Source organism: Panicum virgatum, chromosome 9N (assembly GCF_016808335.1).
Source record: "Panicum virgatum strain AP13 chromosome 9N, P.virgatum_v5, whole genome shotgun sequence".
Taxonomy (NCBI): domain Eukaryota; kingdom Viridiplantae; phylum Streptophyta; class Magnoliopsida; order Poales; family Poaceae; genus Panicum; species Panicum virgatum.
The window spans coordinates 63,354,231-63,365,824 of NC_053153.1; the positions used below are offsets into that span (position 1 = coordinate 63,354,231).

The following is an 11,594-nucleotide window of genomic DNA, read 5'->3' on the forward strand; positions in this document are numbered from 1 at the left end:
CTCGGAGGTTGGAGCTGTGTTTTCTCCTCGCAATTATTGTCCACATGTAGCATGGTTCTGAGGCACTTCTGTCTTCCTGCCAATTTATATGTACGTTCCCCGCTTCTCTGTCCAGTGCGGGGCGCGTTTTGGGGTGATCGAGACTGAGATGCATCAAATGGAGGTGGCCAGATCAACTAAGGAGGCGGGTTCTCCTGTGCGGTGAGCTCGGAGCGGCCATGGAGGATGCCTAGCACCGGCGCGGCAATGTATTTTTGCAGAAGACCCCAAACACCCTAAAGTGGATCCCGATCTAAATATTTACAAATAAGCCCCCAATAATTTTCATATAGACCTCTAAATCTGATCGCGAGCCCCCTGAAACGGGTACCATCTCGCCGCGGCTGATCAGCTTCCCGTCCGGCTCCGGCGCCGTCGTTGTCAGCAATGGACTCGCGCACCTCCTCCGGATCCCCCCTTTCCGTTCCCCGCAGGTTCCATCCTGCTGCCGCGTCCCCCGTACCCGCCTCAGCCTCACCTCTCCGCCATTACGAGCCGGTCCAGTCGGCAGCTGCGATCCGATACGCAAGCAAGCTATCCATGGAGGGAGGAGGTGGGCGGCAGCCATGTCCATGCCGCTAGAGCTTATCACATGTTCCTGCCTGGTGCCGTTTGCTCCCAAGGCCAGATCAAAATGTTATGTGGGTTAAAATCATCCAACCCGACAATTCCATCAGCATATAAAAAAAGATTTACATGTGCGTATTTACTAGCAAGTACTATACCAGATAAGCAGAAGAACTGTGACCTGTCGCCTCATGTAAAAAAGATTTACATCCCTGAACTGTCATTACAAATTTCTCTGTAGGTTGTCAGCGTCTACACTAATATCAGTGATTTCTATATGCACGGGTACTTGTTTTAGGCGTAGCTTGGCATTACAGTGCAGTGTAAATAGCAGCTGTAGAAATGCAGCTGAGCGAACAGCAGTTTGCCAGGCAACTCTTTTTATGAAAAAAAACTGTTGAACCTGCTTATTGAAATGCACCGATATCTCGAGTTGGAGCCTTATTCCTACATCAGAGCCAGCTGAATCCCTCAGGAGTCCGCAGTCAGGGGCTTCACCAACCTGATGCCTTCTACTGAAGCTTCTGTCGTGCGCTGCAGTCTGGTGTGGAAGTAGCAAGCAAGGTCACCAAAAGCTCTGCCACAATGCGAGCAGCGCCATGTTTCTACATTTCAACACTGGTGGTATCCATGTCAGCAGCAACGCTGGCTCCTGAGCTTCCATGTGTTTTTTCACAAGTCAAACTTCTCTTCCTGGAACGCTTTGAATACGAAGTCTCTGAAGCGTCTCGAGTACTGTTTTGGATCGACTGCTGAAATGGATGTTGGGTCATATTGGAAAGACTTGTATGCATGCTCAAGCTTTTTGCTGATATCGTAATCTTGAAGTATGTCTATGATCCCGAAATATAATACAACGTCATAGAACTCTCCTGTAGGCTCGCCAATAATCTGTGGTTCAATGTCACTCTTTCTTATTGTCCGTTCAGCTCTTATTGGCATGTTTGACCCAAGTTTTATCTTGGCGAACCTGTCCAAACGAACAGTCTTTGTTACAATAACATAACAATGCATTAATGCAGCCAGAATCACAAACTAGAGCCAACTCAGCCAGCAAACATCAAGGGACTGCCAAAATGTTGGCCTCCATGTTTGACATATGGGTGTGATGTGATCCGTGGGGAGACATATCAAGCAGATCCACTTGGGAAATAGGTTGAGGCATGATGAATCAAAGGATGGAAATGCTATTGCATCTAGCAAGTATTTCAATTGGTATCTAGTTTCACCCAAGTCAAGAATAATTGACTATCTTGTTTTACCTGTTTGGATCCGTATCTCCTCTAGACAAGTGAGGCGATGATCCTCTGCTGCTGTCACTATCAAATGAACCTTCAAGCAATGCAGGGCAATGCACTTTGTAAGGTACATGATAACCATGTGAAAGATTATTAAAATTGTTTTGTTTCAACCAACCTCCAGTCAATAGCCTATCCCTAGTATCCCTAAAATGTACACCAACCAAGAGACTATAGTCCATGATATTTTCCTGCTCGAGAAACTCGCAGTCCCTGTCAACTTGCCTGCTTCAACAGATTTAACCTCTACGTTAATATGTGTAAGGTTGGTGTGGTTTCTTATCAGCCCTAGCATTACTCACCTTTGGAACTCCTGGCACCAATGTTTTTGCAGTCGAAATATAAAGTTGAGATCAAGATCCTTCAGAGTAGTGTACTCATCAATCTCTGTTTGTGGTTTGTCAGTTGTACGTCCAAGAGATGAACCTTTCAGGTCAAATCTCCTATGAATGGGGTAATCAGAGCAGAACAGATTCCCCATTATGACAAAACGAACCTGGGTGATAGTGCAAAAGCAAACAAACAGTCAGGATACAGCCATGATAAGTAAGCTAGGAAGGAGTCAGTCTACTCATCATCACAGCTAACTAGCTATACCATGATAATTAGATAAATACTAAATTCTGACCTTCTTTTGGTTCGCTCCAGCTAATTTGACACAGTGAAGACCGAAAAACTTTGTGACTAGAGTGTTCTCAAATGCCCTGACATGATTATAATAAGCTCGAAGCATCTTCAGAAATATCTATATGATATTATAACAACAAATGTTCAGTAGATTAAGAACAAAACCACTGATGATCTTTGAAGTTGAGGAAGAACTCACAAACCTTTACTTCAGATTTCTTCATTGTCTTTATCATGTACTGGTCGTTGCTCGTAAGATAAAAGAAGCTTCCACTTTTACCAGGTGATGAAAGCTCCCGGAGAGCCTGGTCTCCACAAAGGGATAACATGTAGTCTGCGGCATCAACCTTGAACAACTTGCGCAATGTCCTGAGATTCAGTCCAGAACAAATTAACTGCTAATGTCATGCATGCCACAATAAGGATGGTGTAAGATATATATTATGTCTCGGAGTGATGACCAACCGGAATACTTGTGGGCAGTAATCCTTCCATTTGAAATCACAAGAACTGTGTGGAGGGGTGTACTTTGAGCCCTCCGGAGGGAACCTTGTCCATACTTTCTCCTTTGGGTCAAAAGCTGATGATTTAAGATCAAGTGTAATTGGACCTTGCTTTCCTACTGCGTGCCTGTTATGCAGAAAAGATGATTGGGGCATAAATATACTTATTAAAAGGCGTATGACATTCTTAATATGATAATTAATATGTATCTCTACATGATAACTGAATTATCTAATAGTAAAGAAAAAATATTCTATATTCTTCTGCCACATGGTAGCTCCATATTTCTTATTATGCCACACCGCTTAATGTCCTAAAAAAAATTATTCTGTTGAAAACTACAGTGCAGAAGGGCTAATCTCTTGTAATATTTCAATCGGCAAGCAGCTACCCTAAGCCGAAATGCCAAATTAAAGAGCATGGCGCCATCATGGATCTTATTGTAGTCTCTTTACACCTGGACTTCTCTGTGTACAATAAACTCTCATGCTTTCAAGTCATATGATTAAAAATTCTAAACTTGTTTTAGGGTGGGTTGCAGGCCCTTTATTTCTGTAACATTTTGGTGATCTTTTCCCCCTTTTCTTCTTAATATATTGACGCGCAGCTCTCCTGAGAAAAAAATGACTAAAAATTTGGGTGCTCCTTATATAAAAAAATTGATTTTCCAGGCATGAGCATCCAACCAAATATCATGTACCAAGCTCTAAAGTACTTGTCTGCATCCATCCCTGTCTGTTACTTTTCAGTAAAATGGCACATGGTGTTATCATTCATGCCCTCCCGAATCAATTAGCAGAGGCAGACCGGTTCAAAAAAAAATACCAGAGGGAGACCAATCCTCTGCTTCTAGGCGAATAATTGTCCAGGACATTAGGCACCATTAGTATAGCTCTCAACAGTTGCAAGATACCGAAGATACCGGAATGACCACAGGTTATATACTTGAAATGATGAACTACCATATCAATGACTGGATGGGAAGGGGACAAAGAGATCATTAATCATTGCTTCACATCGTTTAGGAATTAGGAACCGCACGTGTTCTGTTCTGCTTAGCAATCATATAGGTTCTCATCAAAAAGGGCAAAATCTGTCAACTTTTACACTGGCATCGAACCAGGATGATCGAATATCATAATGGTAAACATAAGATCACCAACCAAATGCAAATTCCTCGGCCCTCATGGCAATGGCATTACATTGCAAATCAACAACCGCATGTAGGAACAATTTCCCAAGCAGAACGTTAGCACCGGATGTCTGACCGGATTGATGAGGTAAACCAAAAAATGGTTTTTTTTTTGCTTTGGAAGGGATCATCAGAAGAGCCAATGGGATCGAGAAATGAGAAACGGGTGAGGGTGGGCACCTACCTGATGCCGAGCTGCAGGTTGAGCATGAGCTCGTAGTTCTTGTGCCCCTTGGCGATGGTCTCTCCCTGCCGCCGCGGGCCTCGCGACCTGCCGCCGGCGTAGGGCCCCGTCGCCGGCGACGGCGGCGGCAGCCCCCTCCCATCGCCGGCGTCCTCCACCCTCACCGTCGCGGCGAGCCCCCTCGTCGTCGTCCTCGTCCTCCTCCCGCGTGACCCTCGCACCTCCTCTCCGCAATGCCGCACGTGTTGTCCCCATCCAGACCCGCGGCCCCGCAAAACCGGATCTTTTCATAGTTTCTCTCTCCTCCCCCGCTCCCGGAAGTTTTGCTCCGCCACGACGCCGAGCTCGCGCGCCCGCTCGCTGCCCGCCCCGCCGAGCTGTGTGCTCTCCCGGGTTCGTCTCCCAACCACGTGCCGCCCCAGCAGCCACGCACGTCATCCTGCTTCAGGCTCCAGCTTTACTAGGAAAGCCTTCAATTTGCATAATTCCAGCCACTTTCAACCCTTTTTTAGACTCCGCCATGTGTCCATTCTAAATTCCCAAGATACCATCGGTTTTTCGAAGCACCAATGTCATTTGTTCAATAAGGGCGCGTTTAGTTCCCAAAAATATTTAAGTATTTTTTAGAACATTTACAACACTAATTAGGAGTATTAAACATTGAATAATTATAAAACTAATTACACGGATGGATGAGAAATCGCAAGACCAATCTATTAAGTCTAATTAATCTGTCATTAGAGGTCGTTTACTATAGCACAACATTGTATAATTATTTCATAATTATGTTCATTACATTCATCTCGCGATTGCACCCGGGGGTTATGTAATGAGTTTTGTTAGTTATCCATATTTAATACTCCTAATTAATGGTCAAACGTTTGAAGTTACTGTACATTTTTTTTTGAAACTAAACAGACCCTAAGTACTGCTAAATTGTGTGGCTAGCTAGACTTTATTCTATGGTTAATTATTTTCTCTATATTTACAAATCTGATATCTATGATCAAAGCGCATTTGTATTTAAAATAAAGGTCTATTGTATACGCCTAGAAAGTATACAACTGTAAGTTGTGCATATGTAGCACCTCTAAGTTATATGCAACACTAAAGTATTACACTTGAAAGATAAAGTAAAGTTATGGTAATGCGCTATTCTACACCCAGTTGTAAAATTACTGACCGGGCTGATCATAAATTACTGAACCGAGTTAGTGAGTTACTGAATTATTTAGTAATGACACGCAACAGTTATTACTGAAAATTTGTTCAATAATTAGTTAGGTGTAGCTACACCTAAGGTATTGAATAACAGGTGGAAGTAACGCTATTGTTTTTAGTCTTTTTCATTATTTTATTGAATAATGGAACCATGGCGTAACTATTTTTCCTAACTTGCATATGCAACCACTCAACACCATGAATGAATACACGCACACTCTACACCTACAAGCACTTCACTCTAGAAACTGAGGATCTTGAGATTGATAAAATCACTGCATCCCACTTGTTGCACGCATGGTTATGTTTTATATGGCTTTATATATTATCAAGAATCACATTTTACTTTATCTCCAATTTAGTTGTTTCCTAAGGATGACTAAGGTGCATTAATTTTTTGATTATGTATGCTTACAGATGATTAGCTTCCACAATACCACAACTACCTTATTATTATTATTATTATTATTATTATTATTTTCTGATCGCCCAGCTATTTATGTGTTTTTCCTATTTTATTAAAAATGTTTCCACCTAAAATTTATAGAATCTCTTACTGTCTTTACTTTCCTTTTTCTTGTATTAAATTTACATATAAAAATTCTACACAAGTTCTGAGTCGTACTTTATCGTGCTTCCTCTAGCTTCAAAATTCAAAATAAAAATCATTGTCCACTTGTTTACAAATCAATCACGAGAAGAAAAAACAACTTGTCAAAAATGCCCGGTTCCTCCGTGCTGTTGGTCAAGCCACTAACATCTGTTTGGTTTGGATCATGAGGCGCTCTGACGGACCATCCGATCTAAAAATCTAGGGGTGCAAATTGGTGACCCTTAGGTGCACCTCCAACCCTTAGTTACAAATTTTATACTAATTTTTCAAAATGAGATCTATTTTTGAAGTAGTAGTACAAAATTTTGAACTAAAGAGAGTTAGGGGTGCACCTAAGGATAATTAACACCTCTATAAAAACCGAGCCTCCGTTCCGTGCTGTTTGGTTCCACTTAGTAGTATTAAGGATGGGCCATTTCGCAGGACAAACTGATTCTGTGAACAATTTAGCAGGCCATAAACCTATGCTCAAGATTACGGAATCTAGCATCTGAAGCATAATGCCATCATCACAAGCTAACCTTCAGGCAGACCAAAAACTGATGCACTTGATGCCTCTGCTGCCAATAAGTGGGCCCACCTCAGCATTGCATAGCAAATGCCAAATACATTGTCACTCTCAACAAACCGTCAGCAGGATGATCTTCCAATTGGCATTAACTGACGATACAATTAATCTCCCTGCCTTACCAGTCTTACATTAGAACAAAAAAAAAAAGCCATCATTGCACCTCCTCTAGCAATTGGAAGCATTCAGATAACTCAATGGACGACGGGATAGAGGTACAAATCGTTAATGCGATGATATGCAGTTCTCCAGCGTGTTTGAGGGGAAAAAACAGAAAAGGAGTCAAAATAGGATTTTGGACGCCTCATCAAGTGTGAAGCGCAAGACTGAGAATCTCAAAATTTTCCCCTCAATCTATTTGAAAGGCTCCCAGATAGGACAATAATTCCTGAGGAAAAGAACATTTACAACCCCTGAATTGATTTGCACTTTTGGTTGCATGTTTCTATGTATAATTTGTTCGGTCAGTTACATTTCCTATGTTCGTGGATATTGTTGAACTCTGTATCTGTGCACATTGCTTGTATTTACATGACCGCCAATCCGATCCTTGGAAATACCACTAGAAGCTCCAGCAACTATGGCCTTGGTGCCTTCTAAGGAAACTGCTGAACTCCTGTATAGTGCAGTAAATCGATCATGTACAAGTCTATCAAGAAATTGTCCCACTGCAATGTTCTCAGCTTGATCTCTCGCCTTTTCAAGTCACAGACTACAAGATCTCAAAATGCTTTCAGCTGTCTACTTTATCCTCTTGAAATGCTTTGTATATGAAATCTTTGAAGCGCTTGGAATACTGTTTTGGACCAACCGCTGAGATGGATGTTGAATCATACTGAAAAGATTTGTAAGCATGCTCTAGCCTTTTGCCAATATCATAGTCCTGAAGTATATCAATAATCCCGAAATACAATATAACATCACAGTACTCCCCAGTTGGCTCTCCAAAAATATCACCATCATTCTTTCGGGTTGTCAGTTCAGCCCTTGACAGCATGTTTGCCCCAAGTTTAATTTTCGACCACCTGCTCAGTCAGAAAATTAATCACCCCACTGTCAGAATACATGAAGTGTAAATACGAACTATCAGATTAGAAGGCTCAGGAACTAATTAACTGAATGGTGACTTGAGTTCTGGTACCTTATACAAAGTGACTAGATAAACAAGAATCAATAACTAGGATTTTTTTTCTATATTTAAGGATCTTTACCTGTTTGGATCAGAACGAAAATGATCCCTATCCCATCTTGAAAGGCGAGGTGTAGCAAGTTTTTCACCATCAACGTCAACGGCACCTTCAATGAATGCACATAACCAAAGTCAGGGTTTGAGTTTTCAACCAACCTGCAGAAGCAGATATGTCTTCCTTACCTCTAAAATGTACACCCACCAATAGACTGTAATCCATAATCTTCTCCTGCTCAAGGAACTCACAGTCCTTATCCACTTGCCTGCTTCAAGATATTTAACATCTACATTAGCACAATGGTAAAAGTAACAAGGTTACTGACCATTCTTAGGTCATAATGATATGAGAACCATGCATAAGATGTTCACACCTTTGAAACTCTTGGTACCATTGTTTCTGTAATCGAAAGATAAAGTTAAGATCAAGGTCCTTCAGAGTTGTATACTCATCAATCTCAGCCGGTGTCTTGTCAGTTATACGGCCAAGAGATGATCCTTTTAGATCAAATCGCCTATGGATAGTATGATCAGAGCAGAACAAATTTCCCATTATGACAAAACGAACCTGAGTAGTAAGTATGAAGGACACATGCAATCAGCCACAGACATGTTCTGTTCATAAACAAATGACAAGGATAATGCTTTGGTATGCAATTGTATGTTTTAAGTGTTGGTGTGAAATTAGTGTGTCAGTGTTTATCCACCTGGTGAAACAACTTGCTGTCAGTTTTTATCTTTAAAGCTCTATTTTCTCTTTAGTGAATAGTATCTCCTGCCATCCGTTTCCAAAAGAAAAGGAAAAGAAACAAGGATAAATGATGAGGATGGGATGGACAATATATAATTTTCTAACCTTCTTCTGCTGTACTCCAGACTTTACACAATGTAGACCAAAGAACTTTGTCACCAAGGTATCCTCAAATGCACGGACATGATTGTAGTAAGCTGGAAGCATCTTCAGAAGCATCTGTATGGTAATAGGTAATCCATATATTTAGAACAAAATTTTGCCAATTTAAGAAGCTTAGAAAGAGTTTGGAAAAAGACAGCAAAAGATATACCTTCACTTCAGCTTTCTTCATTGTCTTTATCATGTAGCGATCATCATTCGTCAAGTAAAAGAAGCTTCCACTCTTGCCAGGGGATGAAAGCTCCCGAAGAGCATCATCTCCACAGAGGGACAGCATATAGTCAGCTGGGTCAACCTTGAACAGCTTACGAAGAGTACTGATATTGAACATATGTGTGTTTTGATGAGCATAACACTATCAAATGATTAAGAACATATACTATGCATCTTTATTATGAGTGTGATGACCAACCGGAACACCTTTGGGCAGTAATCCTTCCATTTGAAATCACACGAATTGTGTGGAGGGGTATATTTTGAGCCTTCAGGAGGGAATTTTGTCCACACTTTCTCCTTTGGATCAAATGCTGATGATTTGAGGTCTAATATAGCTTGACCTTGTCTTCCTACTGCATGCCTATTCCATAATGTCATTCAGGAAGTAAGAAATTTATTTCTGTTGTCAGAAAGAAATATGACATTCTGAAGATAGGAACAAATTCTCTCTCCTCGAAAATATATGAAAAGAACTAGGAATCTATGGCGCTTATGTAATATGTACCACATAAAAGCGTGATTAGTAGAGTAAATTAGGTCATCAAACTTCACAACGCAGAACCAGTACCGAGTCAATATAAATATAATTTCATTCAGGTTTAACTAATAATGACAATTCAGAAGGCAGTGCTACGCTGATGAAAATACAACACCCAATCCCCTCTGCTTGCTCATCAAAATCCGGAACATGAAATGTTGTTCCAGTTTGAAGCCATTTTACTCTGCACTACAATGCTTTAGATGCTTTTGATGTTTTGCATCCTCAATGCATGATGGCAAAATTTAAGTGATTCACTAATTTCTGAAAAGTAGATATAGCAGGCTGTCACAAAGAGGCAGTATTAAGGCTTAATTCACATTGCCCAACGTAGATTTATTGAAGAGACCCAATGTGATCTGTTGAAGAACTATGTGAGATATGTAATTGCAATTTCAAGCTTCTCGACTACTTCAGGTTCAGCTACAGCTACAGGTCACACCAAAATAAATCAAGCAGATAATCACCACGGCCAAGAAATGCACCTGATCCCGAGCTGCAGGTTGAGCATTAGCTCGTAGTTCTTGTGCCCCTTGGCAATGGTCGCCCCCTGCCGCTTCAACACCCGCAGGGGCGCGATGTTGGCCAGGTGCGGCGCTGGGGCTGGTGATGGCGGTGGCAGCCCCCTCCCTTCCCTGACACTCCAGCGCCTCCAGTCGTCCCCAAGGTCACACTTGACATCTCCATCGGACCCCCAGAAGTGCACGAGGCTGCCTCCCGAGCCATTGCTCCGCCCGGAGGAGGAGCTCCCGCGTCCGCTGACCGACCGCATCAGCCATTTGAGCGATCTCAGAGACGCAAGCGCCGATTGGGCCCCGGTGCCGGAGCGCACGCACTCCGGCAGCTCCCGCGCGAAGACGTCCCTCGGGTCGCGCCCCCGTGGGGAGTCGCCCGCCGCCGCGGGGGACGGGTAGTACACGCCCTTCTGGTAGACGGCGCCGCCGGGCGCCTCGCGGCCCCAGAAGCCGACGTAGAGACTGCCGTCGGCCCAGCGGAACGTGCCCTGGCCGCGCGGGCGGCCGCCCTCCCAGCCACCGTCGTAGCGGTTGCCATTGGCCCAGACGAGCGCGCCGCGGCCGTGGATGAGCCCCGCGCGCCAGCCGCCGGCGTACTCGGTGCCGTCGCGCCAGGCGTAGCGTCCGCAGCCGTCGGGGAGCCCCGCGCGCCACTCGCCGTCGTAGCGGTCGCCGTTGGCGTAGCGCTTGTCTCCGGCGCCGTGCTCGAGGTTCTTCGCCCAGGCGCCGCGGTAGGTGTCCCCCGCGGCGCCGACGTAGGTGCCGGCGCCGTACATGAAGCCGTCGAGGAACTCGCCCTCGTAGGTGGCGCCGGACGGCCAGGAGAACTTGCCGCGGCCGGTGGCCTTCCCCCGCCGCCACTCGCCCTCGTACATGCACCCGTCCGCCCAGAGGTACTTGCCGGCGCCGTGGGGCACGGCGCCGCGCCACTGGCCCGTGTAGATGTCGCCGTTGGGGAGCGACCGCTCCTGCGTCTGCGTGTCGCCTTCGTCGGCGGAGCCGCTGCAGGAGGGCGCCGCGTCGGCATCGGGGTCCTCGCCACCCGCGGGCGGCGGCATCGGTGACACGCGCGTCGCGTGCCGGGCACGCTCGCGCATTGGTCGGCCTGAGCCTGCCGGGTGGTGGTCGGGGGCTCTCTCCGGCCGCGGCGCGGGGTCGCGCGGGGATCCTAGCAGCGCCGGCGGCATTGTCGGTGTGGGAGAGATCGGGAGGCGGCCCACTTCCAGGGAGGAGGGGAAAAAATTGGCCAGCGCGGATGTCTCCGTCAGTCAGAGGCCGAGGAGGAGAGGGAGGTGGAACGTGCAGCGAGGTGCGTGCTTCTTTTCTGTTTTCCTCGTGGTTTTCTATTCTGGAATATTATCTCTGGATCGGTAAAAAATCCTTGCAAATAATTGCATTCCATTCCATCGAGGC

At 44.7% G+C, this 11,594-nt stretch overlaps 1 pseudogene across 1 annotated transcript; it reads right to left on the minus strand.

Annotated features, from left to right (window-relative positions):
- Positions 1-768: 768 nt before the first annotated feature.
- LOC120689245 lies at positions 769-11,359 on the minus strand (annotated as a pseudogene). Its single transcript, XR_005681212.1, has 16 exons — positions 10,152-11,359; positions 9,325-9,489; positions 8,856-9,229; positions 8,374-8,567; positions 8,186-8,265; positions 8,025-8,109; positions 7,548-7,838; positions 7,374-7,429; positions 4,412-4,694; positions 2,997-3,161; positions 2,735-2,900; positions 2,533-2,649; positions 2,207-2,400; positions 2,023-2,129; positions 1,869-1,938; positions 769-1,576 (listed from the first exon to the last, which is right to left on the minus strand). The product of XR_005681212.1 is annotated as a phosphatidylinositol 4-phosphate 5-kinase 6-like (transcript).
- Positions 11,360-11,594: the final 235 nt, after the last annotated feature.